This window comes from Oncorhynchus keta, chromosome 32, assembly GCF_023373465.1.
Source record: "Oncorhynchus keta strain PuntledgeMale-10-30-2019 chromosome 32, Oket_V2, whole genome shotgun sequence".
NCBI classification, from domain to species: domain Eukaryota; kingdom Metazoa; phylum Chordata; class Actinopteri; order Salmoniformes; family Salmonidae; genus Oncorhynchus; species Oncorhynchus keta.
This window is the reverse complement of record NC_068452.1, coordinates 15,711,819-15,726,214: the sequence shown is the minus strand read 5'-3', so window position 1 is coordinate 15,726,214 and position 14,396 is coordinate 15,711,819. Positions and strand designations below refer to the sequence as shown.

At 46.6% G+C, this 14,396-nt stretch overlaps 1 protein-coding gene across 1 annotated transcript in view; it reads left to right on the top strand.

The window, feature by feature from the left end:
• The first annotated feature begins 6,681 nt into the window (after window positions 1-6,681).
• Window positions 6,682-14,396, top strand: part of LOC118365152 (protein sprouty-like) — a 50,001-nt gene continuing 42,286 nt past the window's right edge. Inside the window, exon 1 of the mRNA XM_035747116.2 lies at window positions 6,682-6,901. The gene's annotated coding sequence lies outside the window, so the exon portion shown is untranslated. The remainder of the gene's footprint in view (window positions 6,902-14,396) is intronic.

Below are 14,396 nucleotides of genomic sequence, written 5' to 3'. Positions count from 1 at the left end.
ATGGCTCTTATCCCACTAACAGCTCTTGACCAGCAACAATAGTGCTGCTCCACTATCGCAGAACGGAGCACTCGCCCCAGGCCCTCGGACCGTGGTCTCACAGTGTGCCCTAACCCTTATCTTCTGACTCCCAAAATACTGCTCCAGACCCAGCGAAAGGCCAGATCTGTCCAAGAGCAGCGGCACGAACCTGGAACTCTACGGGACAGATAGAGGGATGTACTGTATAAAGAGAGAGAGAGAGAAAAAGAGAACGAGAGAGAGAGAAAACGGAATGGGGGGGGGTCGGGAGAGTAAGAGAGAGAGAGATACAGAGTGGGCACTACCAGCTGTGATCTCACCCTCCTCTCCTTGGCACAAGGTTCCAGAAAAATGCCCTTTTGCAGAAAAATGCCATGCGCACCACATTCCATCCACCGGCACACAAAAGCCCTCGTCTCTTTCTTTTCCCCCCCGCGCGACAATCACATAATTATATAATTGCACTAGTGTGCAGACCCAGCCACTCAGAAACGGTATATTTGCGTATGTGACAATGGAGGAAGTCTGGCTCAAAAGACTGTGGTCTGTGTAGTTAGGGAGGGAGATTGTCGTGTCGGAGCATGAGGGCGAGGGAGTGACCTTCTGTCTGGTCTGTCCCCCACTGTAATGGGGTGCATTGTGATTCTATGTAACGCGGGTGGGGACTTTTTTTGGGTCAGCGGCCCAATCGGCACTAGCTGCTGGACACGGGGGCCCATGTAATGTACAAAAAGAGAGAAAGGAAGGGATTGAGAGAGAGAGAGAGAGACCACATTAGAGACATCAAATACCCACAGATCACACAGACCCACAAAGAATTTGAAAACAAATCAAACATTGATGAACTCCCATATCTGTTAGGGGAAATCCCACAGTGTGCAATCAAAGCAGAAAGATTTGTGGCACATTTTAAATGTCTATATTCTTTAACTTTTGTGTGTGCAATGTTCACTAATGTTTCCCTTGTTTATTTCTATTGTGTTTATTGCCTATTCGATTTGCTTTGGCAATGTAAACATGTGTTTCCCATGCCAAAAAAATACCTTTGAATTGAATTGAACTGAGAGAGAGTGAGTGAGAGAGAGAAAGGGAGGGATTGAGAGAGAAGGATACAGGGAGGGATTGAGAAAGAGAGAGAGAGAAACCAAGTCAGTTCACAGTGAATCAAAAATGCCCCATGCTATAGCTGTACTGGGCTGATATGAACAGACTGAGACATAATAATGACACACACACACACGCATGCACATAGGCACGCATAAACACACACACTATCTCTCACTCTATCTCGCTCACTCTCTCACTCAAACACACCATGAGAATCAGCATGTGACAGTTAAGACAGACCACCGCCCCCTGTCCCCGCTCCCAGACGAGAATCGAGCCACTGTCCCTGATGACTGGCCACCTCCCAACTCTCTCTCCCTGCAGCACGGCCTTGGGTTGGGTGTGTCCCTTCTTGCACGGGGCGCCACAGAATAGACTATTGTTAATATGCACAAGACAGGGAGTGGGGGGGGGGAGGGGGTAGGCTGATGATGGTGGGGAGAGATGACTGAGTGGAGATCTTAGACAATGCAGAGCTTCCCCCTTCTTGTAGTGTGTGCAAAACAAACACACACAGACACACAGGTTGCACACTGATGCATTAGGAGGAGAGTGGAAGGCAAGAGTAATGGAGAGACAATGAACATGCTTGTTCCTTTATATTGGCTTGACTCTCTTCTCTGACACTGTTATTCACATGTCCATCCCTGAATATTGAAGTCCACTTTCTGTGTCCTTCACTCCTTCACTGCCTCGTCTTCTTGCCAACCTTGCTATTTGGACAATGTACCTCTCCCATCCATCTCTCTGCCTTCTGTCCCCTCCCCTTGTCATCCCACAACCCACTGTCAATGTGCGGGTTTGAGAGGCACAGATTCTTTGCAGGCGTAAGTAGATCGACAAATCTTTCCAATACCTGGGGAAGCATTTAACCCAGTGCTCCTTAGTCCTGGTCCTGGGGACGCAAATGGGTGCACATTTTAGTTTTTTCACTAGCACTACACACCTGATTCCACTAATCAACTCATCATCCTACCTTTGATTAGTGGAATCAGGTGTGTAGTGCCAGGGCAAAATTAACAATCAGGATTAAGAAACACTGACATTTTAATAATCCTATATTCTGCTCTGGTCAGATATCATACTGTATCAATTTCTCTACTTCTCTTCTCATTCACACAAATCTCCCTCTCCGTCTGTCTTGACTTAGCTCTGTTATGACAAGCTGACAGTCAAACAGAAGCTGAATTCCACACCTCACCGTAGTTCACACAAAGGCAGTTGTTTGATCTAATGAGAAGCTTGATGAGTGCGTGTGCGTGTGCGTGTGTGTGTGTGTGCGTGTGAGTGTACGTGCGTGAGTGAGAGAGAGAAAGAGAGAGAGAGAGAGAGAGAGAGAGAGAGAGAGAGAGAGAGAGAGAGAGAGAGAGAGAGAGAGAGAGATCATGAGGGAGAGAGAGACAGAGAGAGAGAGAGATCATGAGTGAGAGACAGAGAGAAAGAGAAAGAGAGAGATCATGAGAGAGAGACAGACAGAGAGAGAGAGAGAGACAGAGAGAGACAGAGCCAGAGAAAGAGAGAGACAGAGAGAGAGAGAGAGAGAGTGGAGATGAGAAAGAGTGGAGATGAGAAAGGGTGGAGATGAGAAAGGGTGGAGATGAGAAAGGGTGGAGATGAGAAAGAGTGGAGATGAGAAAGGGTGGAGATGAGAAAGAGTGGAGATGAGAAAGGGTGGAGATGAGAAAGGGTGGAGATGAGAAAGAGTGGAGATGAGAAAGGGTGGAGATGAGAAAGAGTGGAGATGAGAAAGGGTGGAGATGAGAAAGGGTGGAGATGAGAAAGAGTGGAGATGAGAAAGAGTGGAGCCAACACTTTATCTCCTCCACTGTTCTTATTTTATTCCTCTGGTAAATGTGTCATTGTTGTTGTCTTTATCACCATGTAATTAGAACTAAAGAGGCTCCAAGAAAGAGCGTCTCTGTCTTTAGGTCGGATTTCTCTGAGTGCCAGCCTCCCCAGTAGCAGCAGGAGTAAGAGTATAGGATCAGTCGTTTTCTGAGGTTCATCAAAAGCGGGCTTTAACAACAAACAAAAAACAACAAAAAACAATGATGAATTCATAACCACCAGTTATAGTTGGGGTTATATTTGTTCTTCTGACATTTTTATTGTGATGCACTGCCTGTCTTTGTGTGCAATGTGAAATTGCAGTCATTACCCGCGTTCTAAAGAATGCCATCTTCATGGACCTGGAACGTTTCAAACTAACACAGAGGGTAGTTTTACAAATTCTATTGCAGTTATCCTTTAATTACAGATAACCGATGATTGAGATATAATGGTCAACAATGGCCTTATGTCCATACGGCTCACATTAACGGTTAACCCGTATTATGGTATTGATAAATGAGTGCAATCCATTCGTTACAGATAAAACATAATTAATGAATCACAGACATAACACCAGGGGGGTAAACAGCCTCCAAAAACGCACCCCCAGTCGTCATCTCTCCACGATAACCTTTGCCTGACGCCAGTGGTCAGCGACAATACCTTCTTCTTTTTTTATTCCGTGACCTTTCTCGCTGCATTGGGAGTGTTCAGAATGGAGAATGTTAGTTGCATATGTGCCATAATGGAGAACAGAATACAGTGCTGGCTTGTGTAACAGCCGGGGATGACATTTGGGTGGGCTGACGTGCTCCTGCTCCCCTCTCCTTTGAGGATAGAGCAGACAGATGCTGCTACATGGCCACTGTTGTCGAGAAGAATTGCTGTCTTTCTCGATCCGGTCTTACCGAAGTTAAGACGGGTCCTCTCTCTGTATTCTGTCTACAGGGTGATTCATGACTAATCTAAAGGGAAAGTTTCACTCCTCTATTTAGGCACCCCTTTTTGGCTCATGAGCACCCCCGGAGGCAAACGCTCCATATATAGTATCTTTATATAGTACCTTGAAAAAGTTGGATTTTGTAATACACTGTAGCTACTCTAAAACATCGGAGGTTAAAATATGGACACAATCCATTACCTTCTCCTGACATTCAGCATCACCACACGAGACATTCTACTGTGCCGTATTCAGTCTGAATAGTGGAAAACTCCTAAAACACAACCCAAACCTCCAAAACTGCCCCATGCATTGTCCAGTGATGGGTATTGTTCCGTTAGCTGCCCAGACAAAGACAAAAGGACTAAGGGCTGTTGACCTGGCAGCTCACCAGCGATCCCAGCAGCAGCAGCCACAGCGCTGAACAACTCACAGGCAACGGGAAGCTCGACGTCAAACACATTCGCCGTCTCTCTTTTTTTTTCTGGCCTGCATTTTCATATTTCATTGGTATTTCCGGATGGTTCCACATTTGCAAAATAAAGACCATCAGAGTAATCATTAGAACGTGAACAATAATAACGTCGGGAACCGAATGAAAGCCTGGAGAGGCTTGTTGACCTTTCAGAGCTAAACTGGTCCTGGCTCTGTGTGAGCTCTGCTGGACCCATTGTGTTCTGAGACCTTATCATTGTGTTGCAGTTTCCTCTCCCTGCCGCGCCGCGAGTGTGTGTGTGTCTTGGTGGGTGTGTGTGTGTGTGTGTGTGTGTATGTGCACATGCGTGTGTATGTGTGTGTGTGTTTAAGGGAAGATAGGACAGGACTAGTGTGACGGCAGAGAGGGAGGGTACTCACACTCACTTAGCACATGTTTCAGACGAGACCCGAGGTACACCTGTTGACAAGACAATCCATCGTTCTCACAACTCAATAAACACTATGTTTCCTGTATGAGGGCACAGATGGTCATACCGAGGGATGACGTCAATGCCTAACAGAACTGTTACAAAAATAACAAAAATAACAAAACAACAAGTAGTGCATAGTAACACGTAGCAACACATCGTAACACATGACGATGATAATAGTCCATTATTATTATGACGTCGTCAAAACATCAAGACATGCGGCCACATCACAGAACAGCTAGTTGTATAATGAGTCTGCCAAGGATTCTGATTTCCAAGGCGAATGTTAAAGCAGCGGCCTCACACTCCTCAATGTGTACCGTCTGTCAGAATATCTGTTTGTGCAATTATACAGTATATATCCATCAATGCTGTGCAATGTTAATCCTGCTAAATGCTCATGAAATTAAACAATGGAGGGCATTGATCGAGTAAGAGTAGCCTATCGCCGTGGGTACAGTAGAAAGAAAGAACAACACACTAGTTCCCACCTGTGCCCCCCCCCCCCACTCCCACCCCAGCCACATAAACCAAAGAGGTGAGTGGGAGATATCCTGTTATGTGATGACATGTCTGCACTCTCTAGAGACAATACACCCACGCCACGGGGTTTCCCCTAACCATCAACAGGGGGTGCTGTTGTGCCCTGCAGGTTGGTATGTGGCATGAGTCATCGCCTCCCTCCCCTCTCTAACCTTCCCAAACACCCCTCGAAACCACCACTCCCTCCGTCCGTCCACTGTGTGTGTGGACAAAAGAGACAGGGCCTTGGTTGCGGAGGCGGGATGATCAAATTGTTGCCATGGGCAACTCGGAATCCTAACACAAGGATGACCCTGGGAGGACTCAGTCCTAATCGAATAAATGGAGGCATTGATAGATGGAGAGAATGAGTCGGAGGGAGGAAGAGAGAGAGAGAGAGACGGAGGGAGGGAGGGAGAAAGAGACAGAGGGAGAGAGAGAGAGAATGAGATGGAGGGAGAAAGAGAGAGAGAGAGAGAGAAAGAAAGAAAGATGTTTATGACTAACACATCAGAGAGGCTCAATGAGTGAACTGAGTCCACTGGCTGTCCAGGACCTGTGTCCGAAATGGCACCCTATTCCCTATGTAGTGCACTACTTTTTACCACAGCCCTGAGGGCTTTGGACAGAAGTGGTTCACTGTATAGGGAATAGGGTGCCATTTCAGACACGCATAGCTGTTTTATTAGGTAAAGTCCAGGAGAGGTAATGTCCAGGCTTTAGTGGCTCTAGTGGGACTGAAGGCTGAAGGCTCAGCACTGGAGGCCGGAGGCTGAAGGCACCATATGGCAGAGGGAGAGAGCTGATGCAGTATTCAGTGTTTACACAGTAGTCTCCTGATGCATTTCTTAATGACTAACTCTGTCATCTGCAGCACCTGCCTAGCTGCTGTTTGCATCATAACACATACACCTCTTTGTGCTTCGCTGGGGTTTGTTTCATAACACATACACAACTCCAACTAATCTGTACAGCTGTTGTTAGGGCACAGTTCTGGGTTTCATCCCTTATACACTGGATATATGTGTTGACTGAATAATAGTGTCTGCTACAGTAAAATGACCACATCATATGAACAAAAACTATTTATTTCAAAGATACTAGGAACATAAGAGCAACCAAGATTGAGTTTGACTCCAAATCTATGACTCAGGTTGTGATTTCAGGGTTGATAAGCCAGCACCTACAACAACCTACCACACGCCATCAAAGCTATCCTACTATTGTTCCCGTTCTGACAGGAAGTGGAGTTTGTTGTGTTATTGTTGGATGCGGGGAAAGAGTGGGGAAGCCGGGAGCAGGGTTCCGGGGCGGATACGGGAGGTGTAGGACCACGGCGGTGAAGGAGGAGAAGAGAAGCGAAGGAGAGGGAGGGGAACCACTTGTACCTGAGTCAGAGGATGACGGGCTTAACCAACTCTTTCCGCTACAGAACGCAGATCCTGAGCCAGCGGAGGAAAACACCTGGGACCTGAACAGAGGACAAACAAACACAGGAGAGGAAGCTGAAGGAGGAGAGGCGAGAGGAGAGGAAGAGGCGAGAGGAGAGCTGATGTGAAAGCCATATGGAGCTGTGAGTAGCGCGGAAGGGTGGGGCAGGATTTGGCTGCTCTGTATTGTATGAAAGCAGACCAACGATGGAAAGAGTTCTTATCGTAGCTCAAATGTGTTGATTTGACTATCATCCAGGGATCAAAGGTCAATTTGGAATCAAGCCCATCATGCCTGCATTGATTCATGAACCCAGAACACCAACCTGAAAATGTTGACTTCACAAATGTTTCCGTTTGTACGGGCTAGCAAAATGCACAAGGTGAGTTTGCCAGGGTGTTGCATTGACAGCTAACTTTATGGTGAGGTGCTACCACTGTGAATGAAGAAACTTTAAGATCTGAGGTTAAATAGCAAGGCCCTACATTATAAAACGTAGTCAGTCCCCTGCTCTGTTGTGCATGCAGTCAAGCATCACATCCTTGACACAGTTCTCTGTTACCCCTGTCAAAGTAGGCCACTCCAAACCTTTTCTTTCCACAATGCCGAGAGCTCACATTGTTTTCCGACACAATTTTCATTGTATTTGGAGTGCCAAGAGGGAGCAACACAATGGAAAGCCCTGCAGGAGAGGAGAGCAGCTGGCTAGGAATGTAGTCAAGCCTTTTGGCTTCACACCTAACAGGTGGCGCACCCTCTCCCTCTCCTCCTTAGAGGTGAGATGTGGATTTCCCCTCTTTCTCTCTCTCTCTCTTTCCCTCTCTCCCTCTTTAACCACTAACGCTCACTCCTACTCTCTCATTTCCTTCCCTCGCTGGTAAAACATCATGAGGTTCTTCCTCCTCTTGCTTCTTTACCATTCCTCTGCTCTAGGCAGGGAGGTCACAGGCAGGGAGGTCACCGTTTTACAGTGTAGACACCTGTGTTGTGTGTAAGTGTTTTCGTTCAACTACTTAAGATGCCCTTGATTGATCTGAGTGCAATGGGACCAATGGAATGGTCCCACAAGCCCAAACACTGGGACTCTGTGGTATCTGCACTCCAGGCAGGCTCAACCAAAACAGAAAGTATTTGAAAAATATTGAATATTATTTGAACCCAGGTCTGGCTTGCCCATGGAACTCACTCAATGATCATCATCATCTCTTTACCGGCAGCTGTCTCCCCAAAACGATTTAATAAACGATCATTTCACTTATATATAATGAGGTGTATATAGACACAGGCGTATAAACATGGCAGATATTCGGATGCGGTTACTGCTTTTTGTCTCTTGTGATTATTCCGCAGTGGCTCAGTGCTGTCTGGGCCTGTCTGATTATTTGCTTTGATTGTTGGGTCCTGAGGTGAACCAGTCAACACCTCCTTCTCCACTGTGTGTTTGCATGGTGTGTGTATACACAGTATGTGTGTGTGTGTTGATGTAAGTGCAGATGTGACTTGCTGTGTATAAATGTCTTCCAAGAATCCCAGTTGATCTGACGTCTTTAATTTATGAGATCCTATAAGGATTTTCACTTTAGTTGTGCAGCTGCATGGCAACACTATAAAGGTTTTGGGTTAGGCATTGGGACAAATGAATTATCTCTGTTTTTCAACCTTCTCCGTCTTGTGTTCCTTACTCTCTTACCTGTGTTCATGTTTACTTGTTTCTCACTTGACCATGTCTCATCGAAAAAAAATATAAAAAAGTATTATTCACCTCAAATCCACAATAGAAGCTAGCCAGAAGCTAGCCAGAAGCTAACCAGTTTACTGGCTAATGTTAGTATTCAGCTAACCACGGTTGGTGGTCATCGGCTATCCTTTAGCTTGAAAAGCTATCGCCCGTTTTGTACAACACGACTCAGACCAGGGCATATCGGAACTATTTTCTCTCCATATCCCCGGATTTCAACCGCAAGCTCTGGACATTTACACCTGGATCTTGCCGCGAGCTAGCTGCTATCCGAGTGACTATTGCTTATGTCGATCCCGGGGAAAACATCAATTATTCCGGAGCTAGCCAGCTGAAGAGTTCCATCAGCCACTCCTGGGCTACCGGCGTTATCTGCCCGAGGGAGTTATCCAACTGGCCCCTCCGTCACGACGTTACCTGAACACCCATAGGCGGCCCGCTAATCGTTAGCTGTCTTATCGGCTGCTATCTGAATAGGTCTATCGGACAATTTTCTTGGGTCACTATAACTATATCTATTTTGCCAATTGGATTGGTCCCCTCTACCACATGGAACCCCACTAATCGACCGACGGAAACGCACAAGGTGGCTAAAAACAGACCTCCATCCTATGCTAGCTTGCTACCAATGGCCCGGCTAGCTGTCTGAATCTCCGTGACCCCAACTAACCTTGGACCCTTTTGATCACTCGGCTAAGCATGCCTCTACTTCATGTCAATATGCCCTGTCCATTGCTGTTCTGGTTAGTGTTTATTGGCTTATTTCACTGTAGAGCCTCTAGCCCTGCTCATTATACCTTATCTAACCTTTCAGTTCCACCACGCACACATGCGATGACATTTAAAAAATATATATATATATATTTCACCTTTATTTAACCAGGTAGAGTAGTTGAGAACAAGTTCTCATTTGCAACTGCGACATGGCCAAGATAAAGCATAGCAGTGTGAACAGACAACACAGAGTTACACATGGAGTAAACAATTAACAAGTCAATAACACAGTAGAAAAAAAGGGGGGTCTATATACATTGTGTGCAAAAGGCATGAGGAGGTAGGCGAATAATTACAATTTTGCAGATTAACACTGGAGTGATAAATGATCAGATGGTCATGTACAGGTAGAGATATTGGTGTGCAAAAGAGCAGAAAAGTAAATAAATAAAAACAGTATGGGGATTAGGTAGGTAAAAATGGGTGGGCTATTTACCGATAGACTATGTACAGCTGCAGCGATCGGTTAGCTGCTCAGAAAGCAGATGTTTGAAGTTGGTGAGGGAGATAAAAGTCTCCAACTTCAGCGATTTTTGCAATTCGTTCCAGTCACAGGCAGCAGAGAACTGGAACGAAAGGCGGCCAAATGAGGTGTTGGCTTTAGGGATTATCAGTGAGATACACCTGCTGGAGTGCGTGCTACGGATGGGTGTTGCCATCGTGACCAGTGAACTGAGATAAGGCGGAGCTTTACCTAGCATGGACTTGTAGATGACCTGGAGCCAGTGGGTCTGGCGACGAATATGTAGCGAGGGCCAGCCGACTAGAGCATATAGGTCGTAGTGGTGGGTGGTATAAGGTGCTTTAGTGGCAAAACGGATGGCACTGTGATAAACTTCATCCAGTTTGCTGAGTAGAGTAGAAGCAATTTTGTAGATGACATCGCCGAAGTCGAGGATCGGTAGGATAATCAGTTTTACTAGGGTAAGTTTGGCGGCGTGAGTGAAGGAGGCTTTGTTGCGGAATAGAAAGCAGACTCTAGATATGATTTTAGATTGGAGATGTTTGATATGAGTCTGGAAGGAGAGTTTACAGTCTAGCCAGACACCTAGGTACTTATAGATGTCCACATATTCAAGGTCGGAACCATCCAGGGTGGTGATGCTGGTCAGACGTGCGGGTGCAGGCAGCGAACGGTTGAAAAGCATGCATTTGGTTTTACTAGCGTTTAAGAGCAGTTGGAGGCCACGGAAGGAGTGTTGTATGGCATTGAAGCTAGTTTGGAGGTTAGATAGCACAGTGTCCAAGGACGGGCCGGATGTACAGTGCCTTGCGAAAGTATTCGGCCCCCTTGAACTTTGCGACCTTTTGCCACAGTTCAGGCTTCAAACATAAAGATATAAAACTGTATTTTTTTGTGAAGAATCAACAACAAGTGGGACACAATCATGAAGTGGAACGACATTTATTGGATATTTCAAACTTTTTTAACAAATCAAAAACTGAAAAATTGGGTGTGCAAAATTATTCAGCCTCTTTACTTTCAGTGCAGCAAACTCTCTACAGAAGCTCAGTGAGGATCTCTGAATGATCCAATGTTGACCTAAATGACTAATGATGATAAATACAATCCACCTGTGTGTAATCAAGTCTCCGTATAAATGCACCTGCACTGTGATAGTCTCAGAGGTCCGTTAAAAGCGCAGAGAGCATCATGAAGAACAAGGAACACACCAGGCAGGTCCGAGATACTGTCGCAAAGTTCAAGGGGGCCGAATACTTTCGCAAGGCACTGTATATAGGATGGTGTCGTCTGCGTAGAGGTGGATCAGGGAATCGCCCGCAGCAAGAGCAACATCATTGATATATACAGAGAAAAGAGTCAGCCCGAGGATTGAACCCTGTGGCACCCCCATAGAGACTGTCAGAGGACCGGACAGCATGCCCTCCGATTTGACACACTGTCTGCAAAGTAGTTGGTGAACCAGGCAAGGCAGTCATCCGAAAAACCGAGGCTACTGAGTCTGCCGATAAGAATATGGTGATTGACAGAGTCGAAAGCCTTTGCAAGGTCGATGAAGACGGCTGCACAGTACTGTCTTTTATCGATGGCGGTTATGATATCGTTTAGTACCTTGAGCGTGGCTGAGGTGCACCCGTGACCGGCTCGGAAACCAGATTGCACAGCGGAGAAGGTACGGTGGGATTCGAGATGGTCAGTTACCTGTTTGTTGACTTGGCTTTCGAAGACCTTAGATAGGCAGGGCAGGATGGATATAGGTCTGTAACAGTTTTGGGTCCAGGGTGTCTCCCCCTTTGAAGAGGGGGATGACTGCGGCAACTTTCCAATCCTTGGGGATCTCAGACGATATGAAAGAGAGGTTGAACAGGCTGGTAATAGGGGTTGCGACAATGGCGGCGGATAGTTTCAGAAATAGAAGGTCCAGATTGTCAAGCCCAGCTGATTTGTAGGGGTCCAGGTTTTGAGGCTCTTTCAGAACATCCGATATCCGAATTTGGGTAAAGGAGAACCTGGAGAGGCTTGGGCGAGTAGCTGCGGGGGGGAGGAGCTATTGGCCAAGGTTGGAGTAGCCAGGCGGAAGGCATGGCCAGCCGTTGAGAAATGCTTGTTGAAGTTTTCGATAATCATGGATTTATCGGTGGTGACCGTGTTACCTAGCCTCAGTGCAGTGGGCAGCTGGGAGGAGGTGCTCTTGTTCTCCATGGACTTCACAGTGTCCCAGAACGTTTTGGAGTTGGAGCTACAGGATGCAGATTTCTGACTGAAGAAGCTGGCCTTAGCTTTCCTGACTGACTGCGTGTATTGGTTCCTGACTTCCCTGAACAGTTGCATATCGTGGGGACTATTCGATGCTATTGCAGTCCGCCACAGGTTGTTTTTGTGCTGGTCGAGGGCAGTCAGGTCTGGAGTGAACCAAGGGCTATATCTGTTCTTAGTTCTGCATTTTTTGAACGGAGCATGGTGAGGAAGTTACTTTTAAAGAATGACCAGGCATCCTCAACTGACGGGATGAGGTCAATGTCCTTCCAGGATACCCGGGCCAGGTCGATTAGAAAGGCTTCCATTGACGAACGCTCCCGGTTTGTTTTCAACAGAGTTTGTTGAATTTTTTTCAACACGAACATTCCATTCCCTTCCATTAGTTTTAGCTACCCTTTCTGGTAAATCAATCGATAGACCACCTAAAATGTAATAATCTATGACTTTTTAGAACCTGGTACTGATTTTAGTGTGTGTATTGACAAGAAAACGTGAACAGCCGATTGGAAGACTCAAGGGTTCTGTGGAGGAAGTCATGCCTCGGTACAACGACTTTGACTTTTAGAATGAGCCGAGAAACTTTTCAGTACAACGGTTGATTTGTCTAATCTTAGCAATTTCTTCTTAGCTAGCTACATAGCCATCCTTGTATCAGAGATAATTGCATAATTATCGTATTTCGTCGCCCTAACGTAGCCTTCACTGCTATTCGCCCAGCAGCTAGCAAACGCCCACAGATTAGCATCACTGTAGTGCTATTACACTATTACACTCAACTGAACGACTTGATTAGTTTAGTGTTAGCTAGCTACATAGCTGTCTTTGTATCCAAGATAATTGTGTAGTTTAGAGTGTGTAGTCTTGGAGTGATTATCTTAATTTACCGAGGTTCGCTAGCCAGCTATTTGTCATCCTTAACGTAGGAGACTCTGCTAGCTAGCCAACAGCTAACAGCTAACAGCTAGCCAACGTCTACTGAATAGCACTCAACAACCCGGTCGCAGTCACAGGTAGTATCACATTTTCATTTCATTTCATTACAGTACAACGGTTTGATTTGTTTGATCGTAGCTAGCTACATAGCTAGCTACATAGCCGTCTTTGTATCAAAGATAATTGTGTAGTCTAGAGCGATTTTCTAGGTTAGCTAGCCAGCTATTGTCGTTCTTTTAACGCAACGTAACGTAAACAACACTGCTAGCTAGCCAGCTAGCCCCGAATAGCAGCACTGCAGAAACTATTACACTCAACGGAACGACTTGATTAGTGTAGTGTCAACAACGCAGCTACTGCCAGCTAGCCTACTTCAGCAGTACTGTATCATTTTAATCATTTTAGTCAATAAGATTCTTGCTACGTAAGCTTAACTTTCTGAACATTCGAGACGTGTAGTCCACTTGTCATTCAATCTCCTTTGCATCAGCGTAGCCTCTTCTGTAGCCTGTCAACTATGTGTCTGTCTATCCCTGTTCTCTCCTCTCTGCACAGACCATACAAACGCTCCACACCGCGTGGCCGCGGCCACCCTAATCTGGTGGTCCCAGCGCGCACGACCCACGTGGAGTTCCAGGTCTCCGGTAGCCTCTGGAACTGCCGATCTGCGGCCAACAAGGCAGAGTTCATCTCAGCCTATGCCTCCCTCCAGTCCCTCGACTTCTTGGCACTGACGGAAACATGGATCACCACAGACAACACTGCTACTCCTACTGCTCTCTCTTCGTCCGCCCACGTGCTCTCGCACACCCCGAGAGCTTCTGGTCAGCGGGGTGGTGGCACCGGGATCCTCATCTCTCCCAAGTGGTCATTCTCTCTTTCTCCCCTCACCCATCTGTCTATCGCCTCCTTTGAATTCCATGCTGTCACAGTTACCAGCCCTTTCAAGCTTAACATCCTTATCATTTATCGCCCTCCAGGTTCCCTCGGAGAGTTCATCAATGAGCTTGATACCTTGATAAGCTCCTTTCCTGAGGACAGCTCACCTCTCACAGTGCTGGGCGACTTTAACCTCCCCACGTCTACCTTTGACTCATTCCTCTCTGCCTCCTTCTTTCCACTCCTCTCCTCTTTTGACCTCACCCTCTCACCTTCCCCCCCTACTCACAAGGCAGGCAATACGCTCGACCTCATCTTTACTAGATGCTGTTCTTCCACTAACCTCATTGCAACTCCCCTCCAAGTCTCCGACCACTACCTTGTATCCTTTTCCCTCTCGCTCTCATCTAACACCTCCCACACGGCCCCTACTCGGATGGTATCGCGCCGTTCCAACCTTCGCTCTCTCTCCCCCGCTACTCTCTCCTCTTCCATCCTATCATCTCTTCCCTCTGCTCATACCTTCTCCAACCTATCTCCTGATTCTGCCTCCTCAACCCTCCTCTCCTCCCTTTCTGCATCCTTTGACTC